This window comes from Amblyraja radiata, chromosome 28 (genome assembly GCF_010909765.2).
Source record: "Amblyraja radiata isolate CabotCenter1 chromosome 28, sAmbRad1.1.pri, whole genome shotgun sequence".
Lineage (NCBI taxonomy): Eukaryota > Metazoa > Chordata > Chondrichthyes > Rajiformes > Rajidae > Amblyraja > Amblyraja radiata.
Genome location: NC_045983.1, coordinates 34,928,799 through 34,956,042, shown reverse-complemented (window position 1 = coordinate 34,956,042; position 27,244 = coordinate 34,928,799). Strand labels below are relative to the sequence as shown.

The following is a 27,244-nucleotide window of genomic DNA, read 5'->3' as shown; positions in this document are numbered from 1 at the left end:
ATCACCACCCATGTACACACATATCACCACCCATGTACACACATATCACCACCCATGTACACACATATCACCACCCATATACACACATATCACCACCCATGTACACACATATCACCACCCATGTACACACATATCACCACCCATGTACACACATATCACCACCCATGTACACACATATCACCACCCATGTACACACATATCACCACCCATGTACACACATATCACCACCCATGTACACACATATCACCACCCATGTACACACATATCACCACCCATGTACACACACATCACCACCCATGTACACACACATATCACCACCCATGTATACACACATATCACCACCCATGTACACACATATCACCACCCATGTACACACATATCACCACCCATGTACACACATATCACCACCCATGTACACACATATCACCACCCATGTACACACATATCACCACCTATATACACACATATCACCACCCATGTACACACATATCACCACCCATGTACACACATATCACCACCCATGTACACACATATCACCACCCATGTACACACATATCACCACCCATGTACACACATATCACCACCCATGTACACACATATCACCACCCATGTACACACATATCACCACCCATGTACACACATATCACCACCCATGTACACACATATCACCACCCATGTACTAACATATCACCACCCATGTACTAACATATCACCACCTATGTATGGACTCCACAGCTCCATAATTCACAAGATTCCAGTCACCAATAGTGTGAAACCTCAGATTGCAGACCGACACAAAGACAAATGACCAAGGATGACACGCAGAATTTATTCGCCATAGGCCTTGGATCAAGGCATTTTCACAAATTGATAAAAAAGGAGTTTTTACGTTTTTTAAGTTTATGTTTACAGATACAAGGTGGAAGCAGGCCCTTCAGCCCACCGAGGCCACACCAATTGCACACTAACACTATCCTGCACTAGGGACAATTTTTACATTTATACCAAGCCAATTAACCTACAAACCTGCACGTCTTTGGAGTGTGGGAGGAAACCGAAGTTCTCGGAGAAAACCCACGCGGTCACAGGCAGAACGTACAAACTCCGCACAGACAAGCACTCGCAGTCAGGATTGAACACGGTGGGTCTCTGGTGCTGCATGCGCTGTAAAGCAGCAACTCTACTGCTGCGCCGTGCCGCACCCCCCTTTTTAAAAACAAATGTTAATAGTTAATTTGCCAAAAAATGTACATGATGTTTTTTTTTACATTTAGATTGTATCCCAACATGTGAGCACAAGAGGCTCTGTAGAAAAACTCCACATCTCAGAGTATTTTCCCCTTTCAGTGCGAGGCTTAGTCAGTGGCCAGGAAGTATAATGGACTTATGCTCAAAATCATTGCATCAAACAGACATACATAATTTGGCATTAATACTTCTCTGGGCCTTAAACAGAGGAAATCATTACTGATCAGGATATCTGTCAGACCCATTTCCTTGACATTTTTATGTAGGGAAACCATTTCAAAAACCTCCCATTATATTTTCGGAGTGATTTATAGTTCTCAATAACAGTGGGTCTTTCAACCAATATCAAATGATCGGATGTTCGCTGCAATGATTTACTTTCAACCGCTATGAAGAGTTCAAAGCATTGAAGTACTTCAAAGAACATCGACTGCTCTATTCTAGCCACCATTCAGTTAATTCCAAAACAGTGCTGCCCCATTGCTCTGCCTGTCCAGATTTACCCTCACACTGCAACTTCTGATACAACGATTGGGCTATTAAAAGGTCTCATGCGAGTCATTCAAGCTGTCTTTAATTTTTACTGGAAGTATTCTCAAGCAGTGAGAGTTCAGGGAATTGCTGCTTGGGAACACGTTACGAATATTAGCCTCAGCACAAAGGCATTGCCCCGTCAATCCCACAGAAATACACTGACCCACTACAGCATTCACTCCCTCTTGTATTGGATGTAGTTTATCACTTCTTGGACATTCAGAAATTTAGATCAAGAGTCAAAAGCTATTAATTGTCAAAGTATCAGTCTGAAGGGTCTCGACACGAAACGTCTCCCATTCCTTCTCTCCAGTTACTCCAGCACTCTGTGTCTACCTTGTGTTTAATTGTCAAATGTACCGACAACGGAACAATGAAATTCTTACTTGCAGCCGCATAACAGGCCTGTAAACAGTACTCATTGATAAAATTAAAACAATAATCAATTAATAAAATATAGGCACTAAATGCTGGAGTAACTCAGCAGACTGGCAGCATCTCTGGAGGGAAGGAATGGGTGATGTCTCGGGTCGAGATCCTTCGCCAGACTGTTTATTAATAAATTAATAACCCCATTACTAGTGCAAAAAGCCCAAAGTTGTTGAAGCAACCAAAGGCAGTCCATCGTTCAGTGTTTTGTAACGGAGAACTTTTGCAAAAATCCAGGGAATAAAGCTTCAATGGTCTCAGTCAGTCTCATGTCAGCTTTGTAGCCCATGGTCACAAAGACTTCCTGTTGTAAAATGCAAGCAAGAAGCTGACATTAAGTTATACTGCCTCTTTTATTGTAGGTATAATGGCTTCAAACAGCTTTGATTACACCATGCTTAGTTTCATGAGGAAGCAGTAGCACCTTATTAACCTCACCAACTTATCATTTAGTTGATAATGTCTCTATGACGAAACTGTTGTGAAAAGGCAGCAATTGAAAATTTCACTAATTAAAATTACTCACCATGCCATGCATGAAGGTGGAATTTACTGCACAAAAATGACTGACGCCATTACACTCAAGCTGGTGGAGTTAGTTCCAAGTAGCTCACTTGCAATATAAGCAATTAAGCCAATCAATTTAACAGGCCTGTTTTTTCAACACATAAGCTTCCTTGTCCATTTCCTATTCTGCTTTCTTCTCGATTATTTACCAAATACCATCCTTTAAAAAATAATACCTATGGATCAAAATATACTCACTCCGAAACAGTTCATAACCAAACAGCAGGAGATTTTATTAAAACACAAAGTGCTAGACTTAGTGTTTTACTCAAGATCCCAGCATCTGCAGTTCATTGTATCTCCAGAGATTTGATTAAAACTGCTTCCTCTAGCATATCATTATTTGGGTTTATGACCACGTAATTGAAAGCCAATCCAAAACGTTTTCACACATTAGATTATCCTATATCGTTTTTAGAGAAGCATGCCTTTAAATAACTGACATTCCATAGTTAAAAATATCAGAGAGTATCCCTCCATCAATTTTGTTTTGAAATGAATTGTGCCCATCGATATGTTTTCATCTCTCTGCCCATTCTTGTCACTATTAATCTCCAGGTTACATTTTCAGTTTACATTGCCCCCAATCATGTATCAGTAACATTCCTTGTTGTCACATCTTTTAAAAGTTTTATTAAAATATAAAGATGGAAAACAGATTGCAGATCCTTGTGTCACATCAATAACAATCGCTCATCACTCTAAACCAGATTCATTTCTGCTTTCCATCCCTTAGCCATATCTGTAGTTTAGTTCAGAGATACAGCGTGGAAACAGGCCCTTCGGCCCACCGGGTCCGCGCCGACCAGCGATCCCCACACATTAACACTATCCTACACCCACTAGGGACAATTTTTACATTTACCAAGGCATTTAACCTGCAAACCAGTACGTCTTTGGAGTTGGGGAGGAAACCGAAGATCTCAGAGAAAACCAACGCAGGTGACGGGTAGAACATGCCAACTCCGTACAGACAGCGCCCTTAGTCGGGATCGTACCCGGGTCTCCTGCGCTGCATTAGCTGTAAGCCAACAACTCTACTTCTGCGCCACCGTGACCGCCCAACGTACAATTATATTATTTTAATCCCACATTGCAATGTTGAATTGGACCACAAAATGTAGACTAATGCTGGTTTACATCGAAGATACACACAAAATGCTGGAGTAACTCAGCGTGACTGGCAGCATCTCTGGAGAGAAGGAATGGGTGATGTTTCGGGTCGAGTCTGAAGAAGGGTCTCAAGCTGAAACGTCATCCATTCCTTCTCACCAGAGATGCTGCCTGTCCGGCTGAGTTACTCCAGCATTTTGCTTCTATCTTCTACAAAATTTAATTATTGCCCGTACAGGCTGTAAGGACATTCCGGTGGGTGTAAAAGGCATTATGTAAAAGTGCAGAATCCATTTGATCACCCACCCACCAACTTTATATACATATAAATTAAAGAGACCACTTTAATCAAAAGTCTACCGAGAAACCTATACACCTGCAAACTACAAAGAGATTTCCTGAAACATGCAACCACATTAGTACAACATAAAATGCCTATTACAATCCTCACTGACAGTGCCCGACTAGCCCGTGCCTTTCCTTTCATCGGTTTAATAGTTCTCGCAGGTTTCTGTTGGAATTTAGCAAATCCATGTTGAAATTTCATCCACTGCAGTTCAATTGCAACTTTTTCAACTTCTTGTTTATTGATTGTAAAATGCCAAATACACCGAGCCAATCATTTCACATTAGCATTCAGAGTGTTCCGTTTGCCATATAATTCTGTTAACAAACGTGCACTTGCAAAAGTGCATTTCATTGACAGTAAAAGGCTATAAATATAAAATGTGCCTGGGGTGTAATTTTCAAAATAAATGGGCTTCATGGCATTGAAGCCTGCTTAACATACATTTGCTGAAACACAAAGCTGTTCCATGAAGGAGATCTTTGTTCACCAAGGGAAAATGAATATCTTGTTGACATTGAGTAATGTTATGTGCTGCAACTGCCAACATCATACATTTAAACTCTCATTTGTCCTTCCAACTGCTGTTTTCACTACCTGCAAAGTAAAGTGGACTTTTGGTTACCAGATGTCTACTAGTATTAACCAAATCCCTTTCATTTTTTACAACATCAGATGGATTACATCAAGGTTATCAATGGATCATAGACTGAAGGGTCTCGACGTGAAACGTCACCCATTCCTTCTCTCCAGAGATGCTGCCTGTCCCGCTGAGTTACTCCAACATTGTGTGTCTGTCTTTGGTTTAAACCAGCATCTGCAGTTCCTTCCTACATTGATCATGAACCATTGAGGGCTCCACCTTTCCTTGATCATCGTAGCTTTTTGCATATCTTTTATTCACTTCTTCTCTAAACCAAGCACGGTTTCTATTAATACACAATAAGGGCAAGTGGGAGGTAAAACCTTAAGGTGGCGGGGAACAGAAGCACGCTTTAACGATGCTTGCAATCGCAAGTCACTTCCGTTTTATTACACATTTTCCTGGAAGCATCCATTTGCTGGCACTTACAGCGAGGAAATTTATTTTTAAAGCTAATTATTCACGGATACTAAACATCGAAATCCGTTGGCAAGATTCTCATTCAGTACTTTGGGATTGCATCTGTTTCTCTGTGACACGCACGCATCACTGACCGCGGAGCCTCACGCTGAAATACAAGGGGGGGGGTGATGATAGTTTTGACATTGCTTAGCCACTCCCCAATGACAGGAGTGGCCTCTATCTTAGAACACGCTCCACATAATCTAACAGAATTATTCAGCGCAATACTGGAATGGTTGTCCTGAGAACATTAAAACAAGGCTGTGTCCGTCCTCAGGACTGACAGTGTGGATAAGAACCTTCAGCAGGCATGAAACTGATTGCTGCTCTGCTCTGCTTAGTTGGGCCACAACGCGCCCATCTGTGATCAAAAGATGTGAACTGGAAAGCTACTTGCTCACACTTCTAGAAGTAATGCATATATAGAGCTCAAGGGGGTTTTCTGCAAGTGCATAGATCCTTAATTCCCATGGTTAATCTTTTCCATCACAAAAAAACCCGACATTTTTGATGAGCAAAATAACACGAGGCTTCAACATATGAAAATCGGGGCCGGAACAGAAGCATTGCCATTGAGCTACTGGTTATGTGGGGATCAATTTACCAATGCAAATATTTATGACTTCAAAGATACATAATAATGTCTTTAAAGCAGTAGAGGCCCCCAAATGTGTGAATATTTATAATAATTCTAGTTTGAGAGCATTGGTGAAGGAATGAATGCATGACTGAGGGCTTCAACACCTAAAAGGTACAACAGGCACTGAAGTGGCAAAGGAAATCAGGGTTACACAGCAGGCCAGAAATCAAAGAAACAGTTCAGTGAGTTATAGGACACTGAAGAGCTTACAACAACAGCAATGGAAGGATTCAAGTACAATAATGTAAATATTACATTTAAACACAGTGACAAATGACTAGGTTCTGGCACAAGTTGGTAGGAGAGCATTAAATGAGTCGTTATAGAAGGTGGATAATAGGATTTCAGTTTGGTTTATTATTGTCACTTGTACCTAGGCACACTGAAGAGCTTCTGTCTGCTCCAGTCAAAAAGGCTACAGCAAAGACCAACCAAAATCGTAAAAATGGGTCCATTAAAAGGGTTTACTGTGTTAGAGAATAGATTGGAAATGAAGGGGAGGGAGGTAGACTAAAGCAGCATAATCAACGAGTCGCACCTTGGCCACTCCCTCTTCTCTCCTCTCCCATCGGGCAAAAGGTACAGAAGTGTGAAAACGCACACCTCCAGGGACCAGTTTCTTCCCAGCTTCTTCTTCTTGCGTATGGCCTGCACGTCCTAAAGTTGTAGGACAACTTGTTCTATTTGATCTTATTTGATTGTGCACGCCAGGTTGATTGCATTTGTTGAAACAGGGCAGACCACGTGAAGGTTGCAATCTTCCCACCCCGTAATTAGGCAACTGAACCATCCTACTGCAACCAGAGAGCAGTCCTGAACTGCTATTTGACGATCTTTGATCAGACATTACTGGCTTAACCTTTACTAAACGTTATTCCCTTATCATGTATCTGTACAATGTAGACGGCTCGACTGTAATCATGTATTGTCTTTCCACTGATGCGTTAGCGCACAACAAAAGCTTTTCACTGTACCTCTGTACACGTGGCAATAAACTAAACTAGCATTTACATACTCGAAAATCTGTACGAAAAATAAATACAACTCTTTTTCTGCAAGCCTTCAGATAATTTCCAAATCAAGCTTTATGTAACAATTCAGAGAGGAGGATCTTACTTCCTTGGGCACGAACACAATCAACACCAATTCAAGTTTCATGCATTTCTGTCTTAGCACTTAAATCACATTTGGTTGAAAGTCAGTCACACATTAGTTTCATGACAGGGGAGGAAATAACTTAGTTTTTACATTAGATTACAAATGCGCCTGGCGGGCATTGACACGGACACAGCTACATTCCAACCAGCACCTTACATGTAGGTGAATCTTTTTTCATCAAGAAACACTCTTCAATAAACATGCCTCCACTGGAAAAAGGATATGAATAGAAATCTCTCAGTTAAGGTTTCTAGTTCTAGTTAAGGATTGATTAAATGATAATTTAATACATTCTCTGTACATAGTCCAGTTCCCAACCCAGGCAACTATTTGTGTGCTGTCATTTCTACATGGTGAAACTAAAATGTACAGGGGAATTACAGACCAGTTAGTCTAACATCGGTAGTGGGGAAACTGCTAGAGTCAGTTATTAAAGATGGGATAGCAGCACATTTGGAAAGTGGTGAAATCATTGGACAAAGTCAGCATGGATTTACAAAAGGTAAATCATGTCTGACGAATCTTATAGAATTTTTTGAGGATGTAACTAGTAGCGTGGATAGGGGAGAACCAGTGGATGTGGTGTATCTGGACTTCCAGAAGGCTTTCGACAAGGTCCCACATAAGAGATTAGTTTACAAACTTAAAGCACACGGCATTGGGGGTTCAGTATTGATGCGGATAGAGAACTGGCTGGCAAACAGGAAGCAAAGAGTAGGAGTAAACGGGTCCTTTTCACAATGGCAGGCAGTGACTAGTGGGGTACCGCAAGGCTCAGTGCTGGGACCCCAGCTATTTATAATATATATTAATGATCTGGATGAGGGAATTGAAGGCAATATCTCCAAGTTTGCGGATGACACTAAGCTGGGGGGCAGTGTTAGCTGTGAGGAGGATGCTAGGAGACTGCAAGGCGACTTGGATAGGCTGGGTGAGTGGGCAAATGTTTGGCAGATGCAGTATAATGTGGATAAATGTGAGGTTATCCATTTTGGTGGCAAAAACAGGAAAGCAGACTATTATCTAAATGGTGGCCGACTAGGAAAAGGGGAGATGCAGCGAGACCTGGGTGTCATGGTACACCAGTCATTGAAAGTGGGCATGCAGGTGCAGCAGGCAGTGAAGAAAGCGAATGGTATGTTAGCTTTCATAGCAAAAGGATTTGAGTATAGGAGCAGGGAGGTTCTACTGCAGTTGTACAGGGTCTTGGTGAGACCACACCTGGAGTATTGCGTACAGTTTTGGTCTCCAAATCTGAGGAAGGACATTATTGCCATAGAGGGAGTGCAGAGAAGGTTCACCAGACTGATTCCTGGGATGTCAGGACTGTCTTATGAAGAAAGACTGGATAGACTTGGTTTATACTCTCTAGAATTTAGGAGATTGAGAGGGGATCTTATAGAAACTTACAAAATTCTTAAGGGGTTGGACAGGCTAGATGCAGGAAGATTGCTCCCGATGTTGGGGAAGTCCAGGACAAGGGGTCACAGCTTAAGGATAAGGGGGAAATCCTTTAAAACCGAGATGAGAAGAACTTTTTTCACACAGAGAGTGGTGAATCTCTGGAACTCCCTGCCACAGAGGGTAGTCGAGGCCAGTTCATTGGCTATATTTAAGAGGGAGTTAGATGTGGCCCTTGTGGCTAAGGGGATCAGAGGGTATGGAGAGAAGGCAGGTACGGGATACCGAGTTGGATGATCAGCCATGATCATATTGAATGGCGGTGCAGGCTCGAAGGGCCGAATGGCCTACTCCTGCACCTAATTTCTATGTTTCTATGTTTCTAAAAATGGCCTTTATTAAAATCTGACAATGTGCACTTTAACCACATGTGATTTTTTTCTATTACAAGTCCCCAACGTGGATTACAGAGGCAAATAAATAAATGATGGGTCTTTGTCCCAAACTTTATAGAAACATAGAAAATAGGTGCAGGAGTAGGCCATTCGGCCCTTCGAGCCTGCACCGCCATTCAATATGATCATGGCTGATCATCCAACTCAGTATCCTGTACCTGCCTTCTCTACATACCCCCTGATCCCTTTAGCCACAAGGGCCACATCTAACTCCCTCTTAAATATAGCCAATGAACTGGCCTCAACTACCTTCTGTGGCAGAGAGTTCCAGAGATTCACCACTCTCTGTGTGAAAAATGTTTTTCTCATCTCGGTCCTAAAGGATTTCCCCTTTATCCTTAAACTGTGACCCCTTGTCCTGGACTTCCCCAACATCGGGAACAATCTTTGATGGAGGGCACTGTAACTAAACTAAGTGCTGGTGCAACTCAGTGGGTCAGGCAGCATCTGTGGAGGGAATAGATAGACAACTTTTCAGGTTGGGACCTATCTTTGGACTAATTGGAGTAGAGGGGAGAAAAAGGGAAAAGAGGTGGGGCAAGACAAAGCCTGGTAAGTGATGGGTGGATACAGTAGAAAGGAAGCTTTATCTTGCCTCATTCCAGCTGGAGTCCCTTTAAGTTGCTGATATTATTCCTGCAGCCGTTTAACAACTAGTTCATCTCAATCTCCACATTTAACAATGCTCATGTATTCCATTGACTTTCAATAATGCAAAATTTGAAAAAAACTCTGAATAGACATCATAAATCCAGCCTCCATGTTATCAATCTTCAAATGGGCACCGATCAGACATTTAAACAGGTACACTCACATAAAGCTGGAATATTATACTGTGACAGAATGGGTTATACAGACATGGTGATGGTCAGTGATTAACCATACTACAGAATAAGATAGATATCATGTAATTTAAAAATCATGGCCAAAATCTTATGACCAGCACTTTGCCTGCGAGGATTCACATTGACATCAGTTCAATACATATTTCAGACAGAAACGTGTAGACAAATGCTGAACTTTGGACCCTAGAGATCTTAAAAACCTGAGTTTCCTTCAGTATTAATGCTCAGGGGTGACATCAGGTCCAGTTTAAATTCCATTTGGAATATTTTGGAGGACCAAGAAACCAAGAACCAGGGTAAAAGCTTAGCTAGACAAAGTTTGTACATTGAAACATTTCCTATTGTTGAAAGACCATGGGTTGCAACAGTCAAACGGTGAAAGGAGGCGAAACACAAGCTGGATGTTGAGAATCATCGGACACAGAACAGCACAGGAACACGCCCTTTGGCCCACCATGCCAGAGCCAAATACCACGTCAAGTCAGAAGAAGGGTCTCAACCCAAAACATCGCTTATTTTTTCTCTTTCTTCTCTCCATAGATGCTGTCTCACCCGCTGAGTTCCTCCAGCACTTTTGCCTACCTTCAATCTAAACTAACCTCATCTGTCTGCATCTGATCCATATCTCTCCATTCCTGCATCGATACCTGTCTAAAAGCCTCTTAAACACCACTATCGGATCAGTTTCTTCCACCGCCCCTGGCAGTACGTTTCAGGCGACTATCACCCTCTGTATGATTGAGATGAATTACCGGTGACAATCAAGGCTCTCTCGCCAAGGTCACCATGATCTTGTTTGATGAAGTGTGCAAGATATAATTCAATGCACAGCAAAGTGCATCAACGCTGGTCAACACCACAGGAAGATTAGCCTTTTAAAATCCATTTACAGCTATTCTCTGAATGGCAGGTTAAGAAAGGCGCAGGTTTACATTCACCACAAACGTTGTCTCTAAAAGAGAAGATTAAATCACCGTTAAGACACCAGAAACTGCAGATGCTGCTTTACAAAAAAAAGTGCAAAATGCTGGAGTAATTCAGCAGGTCAGGAAGCATCTCTGGAGAACATGGATAGTTCAGGTCAGGATGTTCCAGCAATCTGAAGGCAGCTCCAGACACAAAATGTCACATATCCACATTGTTCAGAGATGCTCCCTGATCCGCTGAGTCCTGGCCTGCCCAACCTTCAGACCTTCGAGACCTGGCAACATTCCCTGCACTATTCCCAGCTTAATGAGAGCTCAAGCCTTTGCCTAATCCCACCTTTATAACACGATATACACATTGTAGGATAACCTCCTGCTACAGCAACCAAGGGTCTATTTCCAATAGCCAAATTGCATCACCAGTCAATTACGTGGGTACTTGGATAGGCACTCAATGATCTATGTAAACCGCTGTCAGTGGCGAGTGATCAATGTTGACAATGTCCAGCTGTGTCACATAGCCATCTGCTGGACTGTGATTTCAATGCTGCTTTTTGCCAACCCCACAAATAGCTTGCTACCGCAAAGAAAGCATCATAAAAAGGACATAGTCTATTGCATTATAGTGAAAGTTCCCAAATAGAACACCCATTATTAGAGGGATACCTGGATTCACATTTGGATAAAGATTTATCAAAATCATGCACACAGTATTAATAATGGATATTTATATGCGTAGGAAGGAACTGCAGATACTGGTTTACACCGTAGATGCCAGATGCTGGAGTAACTCAGCGGGACAGGCAGCATCTCTGGAGAAAAGGAATGGATGACGTTTTGGGTCGAGACCCTTCTTCAGACTGGGTCTCAACTTGAAGCGTCATCCATTCCTTCTCTCCAGAGATGCTGCCTGTCTTGCTGAGCTATTCTAGCATTTTGTGTCTATTTATTTGTAATCTAATTAGTGGACATAGCACTCATTTGTACGAGAACACCACATGTACTAATTCAACTCAACTTATTTCAGTTAAAAGCAGAGCATGTAACTGATAACTGGGAATTTGTGCCTCTGTAAAGCATGAAGGAAACAAGCAATCCTCCAGCATGCACTGGCAATTAGTGGTGACCACATCCCCACTGGGAAAGTATGCAGACGTTAATTCATCACATTGGTGAGCCACAATACACATTAAAGGTTCTGCTGAAGGCTGCCAACTCTGAAGATAGACACAAAATGTTGGAGTAACTCAGCGGGACAGGCAGCATCACTGGAGAGACGGAATGGGTGACGTTTGGGGTCAAGACCCTTCTTCAGATGTGAAAGTCACGGGAAAGCCAACTGAACCATATTTGCAAGGTTTCTGCCCAAGCACCCAGCACCAACCATCCCAATTACATAGCAGTCAGAAGAAGGGTCTCGACCCGAAGCATCGCCTATTCCTTCGCTCCAGAGATGCTACCTTTCCCGCTGAGTTACTCCAGCATTTTGTGTCTATCTCCAGTTACACGACTGATTGCTGAACATGTAAATCCTCAGGACAACTGGAGAACAGTGACGCAGCTAAATTATGACTGTTCTGTACTCTAGAAATGTATCAAACAACTTGCTCTTTCTGGAGAAACTTAGCAGGTGAGACAGCATCTATGGAACGAAGGAATAGGTGATGTTTCAGGTCGAGACCCTCGACCCGAAACGTCGCCTATTCCTTCGCTCCATAGATGCTGCCTCACCCGCGGAGTTTCTCCAGCATTTTTGTCTACCTTCGGTTTTTCCAGCATCTGCAGTTCTTTCTTAAACACTTGCTCTTTCTGATACTTTTCTTCTGAGTTTCTCCCTCACAGCATCCCAGAGTTTAATCTTTAATTTGGGGAGGTTCCCAAACTACCTGGGCAGATTGCCAAATCTCAGGTTTGTTGATATATTTAATGCTGAACAATTAAGCTCACACAGAAGTAATGACTGGGGCTATCCTGACATTTCTTAGCTACTCAAGGTAACACAATCAGATGACCCTGGGCGAGGTTAACAAACCTATTTAAAGGTAAAACTGAAAATCAGTATAAAATCATCTTCAGGCATTACACAATGAAGCCAATACAAATGATTGCCTAATTTTAATCACTCCATAACTGAGGAATAAATGGTCTCAACTTCTGGCGAGACAGAGATTGTGGGGGTGGAAGGGAAGAACCTGGAAGTACAAGATTTCCACTTGCTTCCATTTAATTGATTATATTTTATTCCAAATTATTTTGTTCCTGTCAATCTCGGCGGTTATGGTGGCGCAGCGGTAGAGTTGCTGCCTTACAGCGAATGCAGCGCCGGAGACCCAGGTTCGTTCCCGACTACAGGTGATGTCTGTATGGAGTTTGTATGTTCTCTCCGTGGCCTGTGTGGGTTTTCTCCAGGGTCTACGGTTTCCTCCCACACTCCAAAGACGTACAGGTGTGTAGGTTAATTGGTTTGGTAAATGTAAACGTTTTCCCTAGGATAGTGTTAATGTGTGGGGATCGCTGGTCGGCGTGGACCCGGTGGGCTGAAGGGCCTGTTTCCGCACTGTATCTCTAAACTAAACACAGCAGTAAGGCAGGGATTTAGCGCGAGTACTGGAAGGGGCAAAGAAGCATTAGTTGCATGGCTGCAGAGCATGGCTGCCTTCTAGCACCACAACCAACTAAACGCGCCAATTTTGAATTCAGCAGACACCCACTGTGCATTCCCATGCACTGAGGATGTCACCGGGGCGATCAGGAGGAGGAATGGCCTCGTATTCCTATTCAATCCAGTGCTTTGCCAGCTAAACCCAGCCAACAGGACAAGCTGAGGATCTTGTAAACTTCTTGTTCTGGAGAGCTCAATGATTATCCCCAAAGTCAGGGGAAAGAAACACTGTGATTGGACAGTTGTTTAAGAAAGAACTGCAAATGCTGGAAAAATCAAAGATAGACAAATACTGGAGAAACTCAGCGGGTGAGGCAGCATCTATGGAGAGAAGGAATAGGCGACGTTTCGGGTCGAGACCTTTCTTCAGACTGGTGGCGGTCGCGGGTGACGCCTGTATGGTCGTGAATAGTCGCCCAAAGAGTCGTACCTTTTTCTGGTCGCCGCTAGATTTTCAACATGTTGAAAATTTTCGGCAACCTGCCGCGACTATGATGGGTGCCGGCTAGTCGCTGAAAAAATTGCGTAAGTGGGACAGGCCCTTTGACCTTATGGTCCACGGACTTGGCGATGAACACAATGATTAGGCAATGCACGCGTAATAAGATGAATGCAGCACCAACGTGTAATGTCATGATCCAAGTGTGAAGAATACATTTTCTTGAACAAAGATGAAGCAATGAAATAACTAATTTTTACGGATAAAATGTTGATACTGGGCAGAAATTGGTCCAGGCTTTTTTAAATTATCCCGTCTTATCTTTTATATGCACTTGACAAAGCAGAAGTGATTTATTCCTAATACCCGATTCAATGACACCTTCCCAAACCGTGCAAAATTCCTTTAATATTGGACTGCCTCATAGAGATGAGAGAAGTACTCCAGTAATAGATTACTGAAGACTAGCTCTTGAGCCAAGTACTTGTTGTACAAGTGAAAGATTACATCACAAGAACATCTTGGGAGAGAGACTGCAGATGCTGGAATCTTGGACAAAAAAAAACCGAAGCAAGAAAACCTTTGCCCAATGTACTGATCGCCAACTTGTACTAGTTTATGAGAAAATAGATCCCTGAATACAACAGCCATGTTGCAGCTTTAGAAAACTTTGGTTAGGCCATACTTGGAGTATTGTGTGCAGTTTTGGTTGCCCCAATAGAGGAAAGATGTGAAAGCTCTGGAGAGGATGCAGAAGACTAGAGTGTATTAGCTGCAAGGACAAGTAGGTCACCTTTACATTCCTAACTGAACTCAAAATTATAAAAACAAACCTAAATGGAACGCGGTGCACATGGATTCCAACAAGGGTAGAGTCATGGCTTTGGATGGCACTGTAACGCAGCGGGTAGAGCTGCTGCCTCAACGCCAGAGACCCAAGTTCGATCCCGTCTGTGTGAAGTTTGCATGTTCTCCCTGTGGATTTCCTCTCCATGCTACGGTTTCCTCCCACGACTCCAAGATGTGCGGGTTTGTAGGTTAGGCATCTGTAAAATTGTCTCCGGTGTGTAGGGACGGATAAATAAATGGGAAAAAACAGAACGTGTGGGAACGGATGATTGATGGTCATCGTAGATTTGTTTGGCTAGAGGACCTGGTTTTCTAAGCTAAACCAAACATTTTAGCCTGGTTATTGAAACCAACTTTAGACATTAAAGTGAAGGTAGACACAAAATGCTAGAGTAACTCAGTGGGACAGGCAGCATCTCTGGATAGAAGGAATGGGTGACGTTTCGGTTTGAGACCCTTCTTCAGACCAGCATCTGCAGTTCCTTCCTACACATTTCGACTTTAAAGTGTCAATTTATGGCAGTTTTATCACCATGAATAACAAGTAATGTTGTTGATACTGTTAAATAACAATGTGGCCATCTGATTAGAATTAAATAGAATTAATACGAGCTGTCCTATGGTACAACTAACAAACTCCCAGCCTAATATTAAGCTAAACTGTGTGTAGCGGACTTTCCAAGTTTAAGCTAATTAATTGATCTCAGCCTGGATGGCAGCTGGGTTCTATAAACGGTTATAACAAACTTGGACAGTGGAGAAACTCTGATGTTTCCCTTCCCACACTACTCCAAAGATGTACAGGTTTGTGATTTATTTATTTAGGATAGTGTTAGTGTGTGGGGATTGCTGGTCGGTGCAGACTCGGTTGGCCAAAGGGCCTGTTTCTGCACTGTATCTCTAAACTACACCACGCTGGAAAGCACACGTGCACATCAATGGACGACTACATTAGTTCAGCATCTACACCTTTTGGAAAAGTTAGCCATCAAGTCCAAACCTGAAGATTAGTCAGAGGGAGGAGGGATTGGAATTGGTGGGATGTCACAGTGGCAAGAGTCACGACTTGCTAAAGAGCGAAGCAGGAATGATGCCTCATCTACAATCTGATTCATTCAACACCTTCTGCACTTGGCTGCAGCCCAAGACCAGCACTTCTGGCAGCTTTTAACAGCATATCAAGTTAGTGTTTAACCTTCTTACCTTTAAAGTCGGAGCTTTCACCAGCCCCTTCAATGGAAAATCTCAGTCTTGAATTCACCTTGCCCATGCTGACTGTTTCACGACACACCAATTTTGTAAAGGGAGTCCTTAAACAAGCATTGGGACCGCCAATTGCTTATGTACAAAGTATAACATAATGCAAAGATGGGTCTTAGATACAGGCCCATTTTGCAATCATGTTTGTTTGCCAAAACCAATATAACATTGAACGTAGAAACTGTAAAAGCCACTATAATATTCACAGTATTACAAATTGTTTAATTATTTCTTCATAAAACGCCAAAATGAAATTGTCACCGATTTAGTTCTAAAATAGAGAAAGTTCAAATGAGCAGCTGTATAGTATTGAGTTAATGTTCATTTCAGCTTATTCTCAAACAGGATTACAGAACTTGGCAAAATTAAATTATTCCAAGTCTGTCTAAAAACCCTACCCACCACACAAGTTCGATCGATTTTATACAATTATTTTAGGGATAGGTTTAAATGATTTTAAAGGGCATAGGTTTAAGATGAGATTAGAAAGATCGAATAGCAACCCGAGGTGAAACGTTTTCACATAGGAGGTGGTGGGTGTATGGAACGAGCTGCCAGAGGAGGTAGTTGAGGCAGATTAAGTATCAACATTTAAAAGACGTTTGGACATGTAAATGGAGAGGTTTAGGCGACATACATGCTAATGGGACTAACTTAGACGTGCTGTCTTGGTCACCATGTTTGAATTGGACTAAAGGACCTGTGCCCATGCTGTAAAACTCTGTAAAAAGCATGAAACTATAAATTGCATTTACGGCTATTGAAAAGAGGAAAATATAATCTGATGTAATTCAGACTACAGAAAAAAAAGGACAAGTATTGTTTTCACTTCCAAGTGGTTTTTGTGTCCATAGGAAGATCCAAATTGTTTCAGAGCCAAAACACCTGCGAAGGTGTTGGTTAAGGGAATAACGGTGGCGATGTAATCCCACCAAAACAAAGTTTGAGCCTGATATGTAAAGTACTTTACCAAAGTCTCAAAGCTTCAAAGTAGAAAAGTGTAGGAAGGAACTGCAGATGCTGGTTTACACCGAAGATACACACAAAATGCTGGAGTAACTCAGCGGGACAGGCAGCCTCTCTGGATAAAAGGAATGGGTGACGTTTCGGGTTGGGACCCTTCTTCAGCATGGTAACCTAATTCCAATATTCAATCTTTTAACATCAAACAGTTTCAATGAAACTGGAGTCCACTAACACGCATAACCTCATTATATCACAATTTACCATGCTTGTAGGAATGATGCAATACCACAAGCTTTTTCTAAATAATTTTAAATGTATCGGAAACCCCAATTCAAAATTCTCGTGCTACAATGAATGCTGAATGGTATTTTTAAGACTGATCACGTCATCAATGATTTTAAAGTTATATCTGTTTAAAGACAAAAGAGTTAAATCATGCAATGGAACGAGGTGCTGTTCCTCCAGTTGGCGTGATTAGTTTATTGTCACTTGTACCGAGGTACAGTGAAAAGCTTTTGTTACGTGCTATCTAGTCTGGCCTCACTCTGGCAATGGAGGCGGTCTCGGACAGAAAGGTCAGTGTAGGAAGGAACTTCAGATGCTGGTTTAAATCGAAGATAGACACAAAAAGCTGGAGTAACTCAGCGAGACAGGCAACATCTCTGGAGAGAAGGAATGGGTGACGTTGAGTCTCGAAACGTCACCCATTCCTTCTCTCCAGTGTTGCTGCCTGTTCCGCTTTGTTACTCCAGCTTTTTGTGTCTAAGGTCAGTGTGGGAATGGGAAGAGGAGTTAAAATGGTTAGCAGTCTGAAGAAGGGTTTCGGCCCGAAACGTCGCCTATTTCCTTCGCTCCATAGATGCTGCTGCACCCGCTGAGTTCCTCCAGCAATTTTGTGTACCTAAAATGGTTAGCAGCCGGGAGATTCAGCAAGCCTTGGCGGGTTGAGCGCAAGTGTTTGGTGAAAGGGGACTGAGTGTAGGTACTTGATATCTTGGTTGGGCAGGCATCAGGGGCCTGAACACAGAGCTGGAGGCCGTGTGGCATCAGATGGTATTCAGGCAAGCACTGAGGAAACACGTGACTAAATGGAGAAAGGTGATGCCAGATGTTCCAATGATGCACCAGGTCAGGTCACCATCTTAATCATAGTCATAGTGATACAGTGTGGAAACAGGCCCTTCGGCCCAACTTGCCCACACCAGCCCATGTCCCAGCTACACCAGTCCCACACGCCCACATTTGGCCCATACCCTTTCCAAACCTGACCTATCCATGTACCTGTTGAACTGTTTCTTAGTCCCAGCCTCAACTATCTCCTCCGACAGCTCGTTCCATACACCCACAACCCTTTGTGTGAAAAAGTTACCCCTCAGGTTCCTATTAAATCTTTACCCCTTCACAAACCTATGTTCTCTTGTACTCGATTCACCTACTCTGTGCAAGAGACTGCGCGTCTACCCGATCTATTCCTCTTGTGATTTTATACACCTCTATAAGTTCATCCTCCTGTGCTCGAAGGAATAGATCCTAGCCTGCTCAACCTCTCCCAATCGCTCAGACCCTCGAGTCCCAGCAACATAGCATTCCGGAAGTGGCGGCGCTGTTAACAGCTGCGGCTCGCCTGCAGTCCGTCTGTCTTTACCTTTTTCTGTTGTTTTTTTTGTCTTGTTTTGGTTAAGTTTTAGTTTGTTGGGTTGTGTTAGAGGGGGGGGGGGGTGAAACATGTTCTCTGTCTCTTCCTTCGGGGGAATGCAACTTTTTTGTGTCATATCCCCCTTCTCTGCCTCCGTCTGCGCTGAGGCCTAATGGCGGAGCTGGCGGCCTCCAGCCTGCGACTGATCCCGAGGCTCCAGAGGCAGAGCCAGCCAGGACTCACCAACGAGAGGCTGGCTGTCTTCGGGGCTGAGGCAGCGGTGGCCCGACTTGCTGGTGCGGCGTTCTGGCTTTCGGCAGCGGCCTGGAGCTGATGCAGCGGGGCTCGGAGCTGGGGCAGCGGCCTGGAGCTGATGCAGCGGGGCTCGGAGCTGAGACTGCAGGACCCGGAGCTGGGGCAGCGGCCCGGAGCGGAGACTGCGGGACTCGGAGCTGGGGCAGCGGCCTGGAGCTGGGGCGGCCGCCCGGAGCGGAGACTGCGGGACCCGGAGCTGGGGCGGCTGCCCGGAGCGGAGACTGCGGGACCCGGAGCTGGGGCAGCGGAGACTGCAGGACCCGGAGCTGGGGCAGCGGCCCGGAGCGGAGACTGCGGGACTCGGAGCTGGGGCAGCGGCCTGGAGCTGGGGCGGCCGCCCGGAGCGGAGACTGCGGGACCCGGAGCTGGGGCAACTGCTCGGAGCGGAGACTGCGGGACCCGGAGCTGGGGCAGCGGAGACTGCGGGACCCGGAGCTGGGGCAGCTGCCCGGAGCTGATGCTGTGGTGGGCCGTCTCGGAGCGGAGACGGCGTTCGGCGGCGGCGACATCACTACCCACGGAGGTCTGCTGGACTGGAGGGCGGCATCTCCGGCCTGGATCGATCGCCTCAGCGCAGAGGGCGAACAAGGAGGGAAGAGGCGGAGACTAAGACTTTGCCTCCATCACAGTGAGGATGTGCTTGGTGAACTCACTGTGGTGGATGTTTAATTTGTGTTTATTGTATGTTTTGTTTTTATTGGTTCTGTGTATGACTGCAGGCAACATAATTTCGTTTAGACCGAAAGGTCTAAATGACAATAAAGGAATCTAATCTAATCCAATACATCCTCTTACCTAATCATTATTGAATTTCAAATGAAAAACTTAAAAGTAAAATGTAAAACAAATCTTTATGCCCACAGGTACTTGGGTAGAGAATGTTAGAGACAGTAAGGGACATTAACAAAGGGTTTTTATTTGAATATAAAAATGTAACGGAATTCATTTTACTTATTTTTACCAAATGTTCAGCTACTGAGCAGGCATGGAAAGTAACCCACACAAGATCAGCTGGAAACATTTCCAGCTACTATGACTCCCAGCAGGCTGAGGAGTTTCATTAGAATCGGTTAAATGAGCTCCAACTAAATTTAATATATGGTTTAAAACTACAAATTTTTACTTGCCTATCTGCCAAAGAAAGCATTAGAAATAGACAAATAGGAAGAGGATTTGACCGTTTGTCCCTTACCGTTCACTCTGACATTCAATACAATAATGTCTGATCCTCTACCCAAACACCATTTTCCTGTTCTCTTCCTGGCAGTGTCTAGAAGTTTATCTCTTGCAAAATATTCAGTGACTTGGCCTCCACAACCTTATGCGATGGAGAGTGAATTCCACAGGTTCTCTACTGTGACTGAAGGAATTTCTCATCTAGGTCCCAAATGCCTTGCCCTGTATCCGGAGACTGATCACTGCTTCTCCACCCCCTGCTGAGAACAAACATTCTCCCCGACATCTCAGAAGTTTGAAATCCCCGTCTCCTGTCGACTCCAGAGAACACAACCCAATCTCAGCAGTCCCACCATCCCAGGGATCAGTCTGATGAACTTTGATTGGACTTCCTCCACAGCAGTATAGGTAATGAGGTCAAATCTGTAGACAATCCCCCAGGTATGACCTTACCATGTTTCTGTACAATTACAGCAAGACATCCTTGTTCCTGTACATAGCCTGTTGCAATGAAAGCCACTATCTGCTTCAACCTCTGGTGTTTCTGCAAGGTTTGGTTTCAGTGACTTGAGTACGAGGACACGAGATCCTTTTGTAAATCAATGTTTTCCAGTTTATTACCACGTAATACAACGAATTTGAGGAAGGACATTCTTGCTATTGAGGGAGTGCAGCGTAGGTTTACAAGGTTAATTCCCGGGATGGCGGGACTGTCATATTTTGAGAGAATGGAGCGGCTGGGCTTGTACACTCTGGAGTTTAGAAGGATGAGAGGAGATCTCATTGAAACATAAGATTGTTGAGGGCTTGGACATGCTAGAGGCAGGAAACATGTTCCCGATGTTGGGGGAGTCCAGAACCAGGGGCCACAGTTTAAAAATAAGGAGAAAGCCATTTAGAACGGAGACGAGGAAACACTTTTTCTCACAGAGAGTGGTGAGTCTGTGGAATTCTCTGCCTCAGAGGGCGGTGGAGCTAGGTTCTCTGGATGCTTTCAAGAGGGAGCTAGATAGGGCTCTTAAAGATAGCGGAGTCAGGGGATATGGGGAGAAGGCAGGAACGGGGTACTGATTGTGGATGATCAGCCATGATCACATTGAATGGTGGTGCTGGCTCGAAGGGCCGAATGGCCTACTCCTGCACCTATTGTCTATAACATTTGTATTTATTCAGTGAACCATGATGAACGAACCAGTCACTTATCTTATCCAAGTTGCCTTGTTGCGTCTGAATCCTCTTCCCAATAGCATTCAGTTTTGTTAGGATTACAAAATTTGATTACCTCATTTATATCATAAAATAGTGAACAGTTGGAGCCTAAACACCAATCCCTGCAGTACTTAAACACCTGCTACCACCTACAAAGAAATCCATTTGTTCCAACTCAGTTTCCTGTCTCACAAACAATTTTCAATCCATCATGAATCACCAATCCCATGTGTGTTCTTTTCCACCAGTGTATGACTGCCAAATACTTTCCAAAAATCACTTGGATATTAGTTGGAGAGTAATTATTTAAATCAAAATAGTAGTAGTGTTAGTAATATATAAAATTAAGATTCAGGGGAAATGCTGAAAAATCACTCACTAACAGATTAATATAATAATAATACACTTCATTGACATTGTAAATACATACAACAAAATTTCAGGCGCACTGCCCGAGCAGAGCTCCAATGTATCAGAAAAATAACTAATTATTACTGGGAATAATAAATAATAATATGGTCAGAAAATTGAGTTGGAGTATAATTATTTGTATTATTAATGTTGTATTATTAATGTTTAATGTTTTATGTATCATTCTTAACTGTCACTGTGTGTCATGTTGTCTCTTGTGGGCAGAGCACCAAGGCAAATTCCTTGTATGTGAATACTTGGCCAATAAACTTATTCAATTCAATTACGGAGACGGAATTGCTTGTGAACTTCAATACAGAAAGTAAACAAATGCTCACGGCAGGTGATGTTGGCATTCCGGGAAGAACAAGGACTACATCGGGCACGGGGCTTGTTCTCGCGGAGACCCAGGACCGTTGGAGACAGCGGTGGAGGGTCGGAGCGGTGAGGGCTTGAATCGGGCACGGGGCTTGTTCTCGCGGAGACCCAGGACCGTTGGAGACAGCGGTGGAGGGTCAGAGCGGTGAGGGCTTGAATCGGGCACGGGGCTTGTTCTCGCGGAGACCCAGGACCGTTGGAGACAGCGGTGGAGGGTCAGAGCGGTGAGGGCTTGAATCGGGCACGGGGCTTGTTCTCGCGGAGACCCAGGACCGTTGGAGACAGCGGTGGAGGGTCAGAGCGGTGAGGGCTTGAATCGGGCACGGGGCTTGTTCTCGCGGAGACCCAGGACCGTTGGAGACAGCGGTGGAGGGTCAGAGCGGTGAGGGCTTGAATCGGGCACGGGGCTTGTTCTCGCGGAGACCCAGGACCGTTGGAGACAGCGGTGGAGGGTCAGAGCGGTGAGGGCTTGAATCGGGCACGGGGCTTGTTCTCGCGGAGACCCAGGACCGTTGGAGACAGCGGTGGAGGGTCAGAGCGGTGAGGGCTTGAATCGGGCACGGGGCTTGTTCTCGCGGAGACCCAGGACCGTTGGAGACAGCGGTGGAGGGTCAGAGCGGTGAGGGCTTGAATCGGGCACGGGGCTTGTTCTCGCGGAGACCCAGGACCGTTGGAGACAGCGGTGGAGGGTCAGAGCGGTGAGGGCTTGAATCGGGCACGGGGCTTGTTCTCGCGGAGACCCAGGACCGTTGGAGACAGCGGTGGAGGGTCAGAGCGGTGAGGGCTTGAATCGGGCACGGGGCTTGTTCTCGCGGAGACCCAGGACCGTTGGAGACAGCGGTGGAGGGTCAGAGCTTACCAAATCCCGTGACGTTCCACACTCCATAGGGAGGGTTTCTGGGGAAGCCGCTGATTGGTGGGAGCAGACTAGAGGAAGCAGCTGATTGGGTGCAACCTCAGGTTAGCATTTCTGCTTTTTGGTTAAAGGTACAGTGATTTAGTAAGGGTACAGTGAGCTAAGGGAGGCTAGGGAAGCGGAAAATCAAAATGTGACAGGAGGATCCAGAATGTGTGAAGATAAAGCTCTAGATGTAAAAGGGGCAAAAACGGAAGGAAGGGTAGTAAAAATCATCTGAAAGTGCTTTATCTAAATGCGCTGTACACGGTATTAGTGAGACCACATTTGGAATACTGTGTACAGTTCTGGGGTCCATACTTAAGAAAGGATGTACTAGCCCTGGAGGCAGTGCAGCGAAGGTTTACAAGATTAATTCCTGCAATGAGGGGATTGACATATGAGGAAAGGTTAAGTAAGCTGGGACTCTACTCTTTGGAGTTTAGAAGAATGAGAGGAGATCTCATTGAAACGTATAAGATCGTGAGGGGCCTTGATCGGGTGGATGCACCGAGGATGTTCCCAATGATCGGGGAGGCTAGAACTAGGGGACATAGTTGCAGAGTGAGGGGGGGCTCTTTTAAAACTGAGATGAGGAAGAACTTCTTCACCCAGAGGGTGGTTAGTTTGTGGAGTTCACTGCCCCAGGGAGCAGTGGAAGCAGAAACGTTAAATTTATTTAAGTCAAAAATAGATGGTTTTTTAGCTGCCAAGGGGATAAGGGGCTACGGGGAGAGGGCAGGGATATGGACCTAGGTATGGTTAGTATATTAGACCTGAGTGATCTCCTGGACTAGTGTCGATCGCCTGGATTGGGGTCGGAGAGGAATTTCCCGGATTTTTTTCCCGAATTGGACCTGGGTTTTTATCCGGTTTTTTGCCTCCCCCAGGAGATCACGCGGTTCTTGGGGTGGAGAGGGGTGATAGCGGTATAGAGGGGAGGGTAGTGTCTTGTGTTCTGTGTCTTGTGTCTACTGTTTGTGGGTAAGTGTGTCTGTTTAGTGTTCAGCCATGAGTGAATGGCGGTGCGGGCTCGACGGACCTGATGGTCTACTCTCGCACCTACTTTCTATGATTCTATGGTGTTCAATCTATTTTAACAAATTAAGCTTTGAAATCAAAGACAATTAAATTTGTAAATGATACCAATTTGGTGGGGAGAAGGTGATAGAGGAGAATCATCACAAATGACTGGACATCACTCTCCCATTCTGCAGCGTTCATGATGTTCAACTCAATGAAGCAACTAGTGCCGTTTGGTAGGCAGAACGGCCAGGCCACTTATTACATGTAAGGTGCAAATTTAGATTAGTAGGAGAAACAAAATCCTGTAAATACCCCAATTACTAAAAGCTGTAACACAGCCCATTTTGAATTAAATAACCACTAGGCTGTACCTTTAGCTGGACAGAAATGAAACAGAGGGGGTTACACTACACCTTCAACAAACCTTCCGGTCATGCGACTATGAAGATTACTCTAAACACTGGCGAGGATGCAGGGAGGATTCACAAGGATGGGTACTAGATATGTGGCAATATACATAAAATAAACACACTGGGTCTCCTTTTGATCAAAGATTGAAGAGTTGGCTCTTGGGTTTTTCAAATTATGCAAAGTTCTTTACGGTGGATACAAGGAATAATGTGTCGACTAATGGGGAAGAGCATAACCACATAACATCAATACAAGGTAGTCAAAAACATTCCAGTCAGAAATCTGGATGACATTTCTTTGCGCAAGGAATGGTGAGAATGTAGAACTTACAACCATAGAGCTGCTGAAGCAAATAACAGATGCATGCATGGGTGCCATGGGCAAAACTATGGAGGAGAGAAAAGTAGAGGGTTTTGCTGATAGATTAAGATTGTCCTAGACAGGTTAGGCCAAATACCCTGTACATCCTCTAACATCTTTACAAGGATGTTGCCAGGACTAGAGGGTGTGAGCTATATGCAGAGGTTGAGTAAGCTGGGACGCTATGCCTTGGAGCGCAGGAGGATGAGGGGTGATCTTATCGAGGTGTATAAGATCTTTTCGAGGTGTATAAGGTGTATGAGAGGAATAGATCGGATAGATGCACACTCGATTGCCCAGAGTAGGTAAATCGAGGACCAGAGGACATAGGTTTAAGGTGAAGGGGAAAAGATTTAATAGAAATCTAAGGGGTAACTTTTTCCACACAACGGGTGGTGGGTGTATGGAACAAGCTTCCAGAGGAGGTAGTTGAGGCTAGGACTATCCCAACGTTTAAGAATGGATAGGAAAGGCTTGGAGAAATATGGACCAATGCTGGCAGGTGGGACTAGTGTAGCTGGGACATGTTGGCCGGCATGGGTAAGTTGGGCCGATGGGCCTGTTTCCACACTATCACTTTATCATCTCTACAGCATAAATGAGTGCAAGGTACTGATAATCTGGTCACATCTCTCTTATAGTATTATCTCCAAGCTGGTTGAGCAAAATACAATGAAATCATTCAAATTCTCCAGATGCAGCAGGAAAATCCTTCAATCTAAGAAACGTTACAAGCAGTACTGTCCCATACAGCTGCATGCAGCAAACTAAAAATCCACATGTGGTCATTGGATATTCACACATGTGTACACTAACCTCTTTGCCCACTCGCTGGAAAAAGCAGTGAAATGGAAGACAGTATGGAAAAGCGGCCACTGTTCCTTTGATTACTTTATTGTTGTTGGAGGTTAAATAACTAAACAGGTTGAGAGGGTGATGCAGCAGGTAGTGCGGCTGACCCTCATCGCCCCATACTACAAATTCCACACGCCACCTTTCTCAGTCATTATGTGGATTTCTGACAGGTACTTTTGCTTCCTCCCATTTCTCAACAAATGCTTGTAAATTAATTGTCTACTGTAGAGCACTCCTGAGGGTAGTTAAATGGCAGAACGGAAATGGAACAGAGTGGGATGCGGGAAAAGACATACTCTAAAGCGGCTGGGGGGGGGGGTCTGAGGGCGATGCGAATGTTCTGCGAGGAGCCAGCATGAACCCAACCGAATGGTGTCCTTCATAGTAAACACATTTACCTGTGGGGTAATGTTATCACACAGAGTGTGTTGGGTGTATGGAATGAGCTGCCTGCGGAGGTAGTCAAGGCAGGTAGTATCACATCTAAGAAACATTTGGACAGGTATAGAAGGATAGGGGCCAAACGCCGGCAGGTAGGAGGAGTGTAGATGGGACATGTTGGTTGGTGTGGGCAAGTTGGGTCGAAGGGCCTGTTTCCACACCGTATGACTCTGAGACTATGTCAGTTTTTTTCTCTCCAAAAACAGTACATGAACAGACTACATTACCATACCCACACCTATGTTCAAGAAAGAACTGCAGATGCTGGAAAAATCGAAGGTAGACAAAAATGCTGGAGACACTGTCTAAAACATGCTCGACCTGAAACATCACCTATTCCTTCGCTCCATAGATGCTGCCTCACCCGCTGAGTATACCCACGCCTATGGTAAGTTACCGATTTCTTCTAATTTATATAATTGGGGTTATCGAACAATACGGCTTCAGATTAACAGGAAATGGAAGCAAGGGTTACGAGCAAATTTAGAGCTGACATCAGGAAGTTCTTTTAAATTAAGTAAATGCAAAATGGATAAAGGAGGAAAAATTGAGTAGGAAGGAACTGCAGATGCTTAGTGTCTCTGAAGAGAGACATTAAATGCTGGAGTAACTCAGCGGGACAGGCAGCATCTCTACATAGAAGGGATGGGTGACGTTTTGGATCAAGACTCTTGAAAAATTGAGTGCTGTGGCAATGGGCATTGTCGTTTCCACCTGCGTCTGTTTTGTGATCTTGACCACTTAAGTATCCAGGCAAACTATACCCAAGATTGGTGAAGCAGCAACAGATTGTTAAACTGATATAATTTCAAACCCAGAAAGCAGTAAATGAAAGTGCAAACACATTGCAACATTGAAAATCACACAAAGTCATTACCAGTACTTGCAATTTTGGCAAGAACAGTGATGAGTAATGCTTTGGAAAAAATGACAAGTTGAAGCAATTGCTGATGTCAGTTCATTTTCAACCCCAAAGATCCATCATGGTCAGGATGACCCAACCAAACAGTGTTCAGTGTTTATTTAGAAAGTCAGCTTTGAAACACTGGACAAACTTTACAAAGTTCATGTACCCACATTTAAATTATTGAAATCAAACAATAGCTTCACCGTAAACAGCTGGTTATTGCACTTAGGGATCCAATTTGCAGCTGATGATTTAAGCTGAAGCTAGACACAAACAGCTGG

General features: G+C 44.2%; 1 protein-coding gene across 15 annotated transcripts in view; it reads right to left on the bottom strand.

The window, feature by feature from the left end:
- Positions 1 to 27,244, bottom strand: part of git1 (GIT ArfGAP 1) — a 154,415-nt gene that overhangs the window by 95,337 nt on the left and 31,834 nt on the right. Inside the window, exon 1 of one of the 15 annotated variants that reach the window (XM_033046306.1) lies at positions 4,343 to 4,501. The exons of the other annotated variants lie outside the window; for them this stretch is intronic. The gene's annotated coding sequence lies outside the window, so the exon portion shown is untranslated. Of the gene's footprint in view, positions 1 to 4,342; positions 4,502 to 27,244 lie in introns of those variants that run through there. 15 annotated transcript variants of the gene reach the window in all.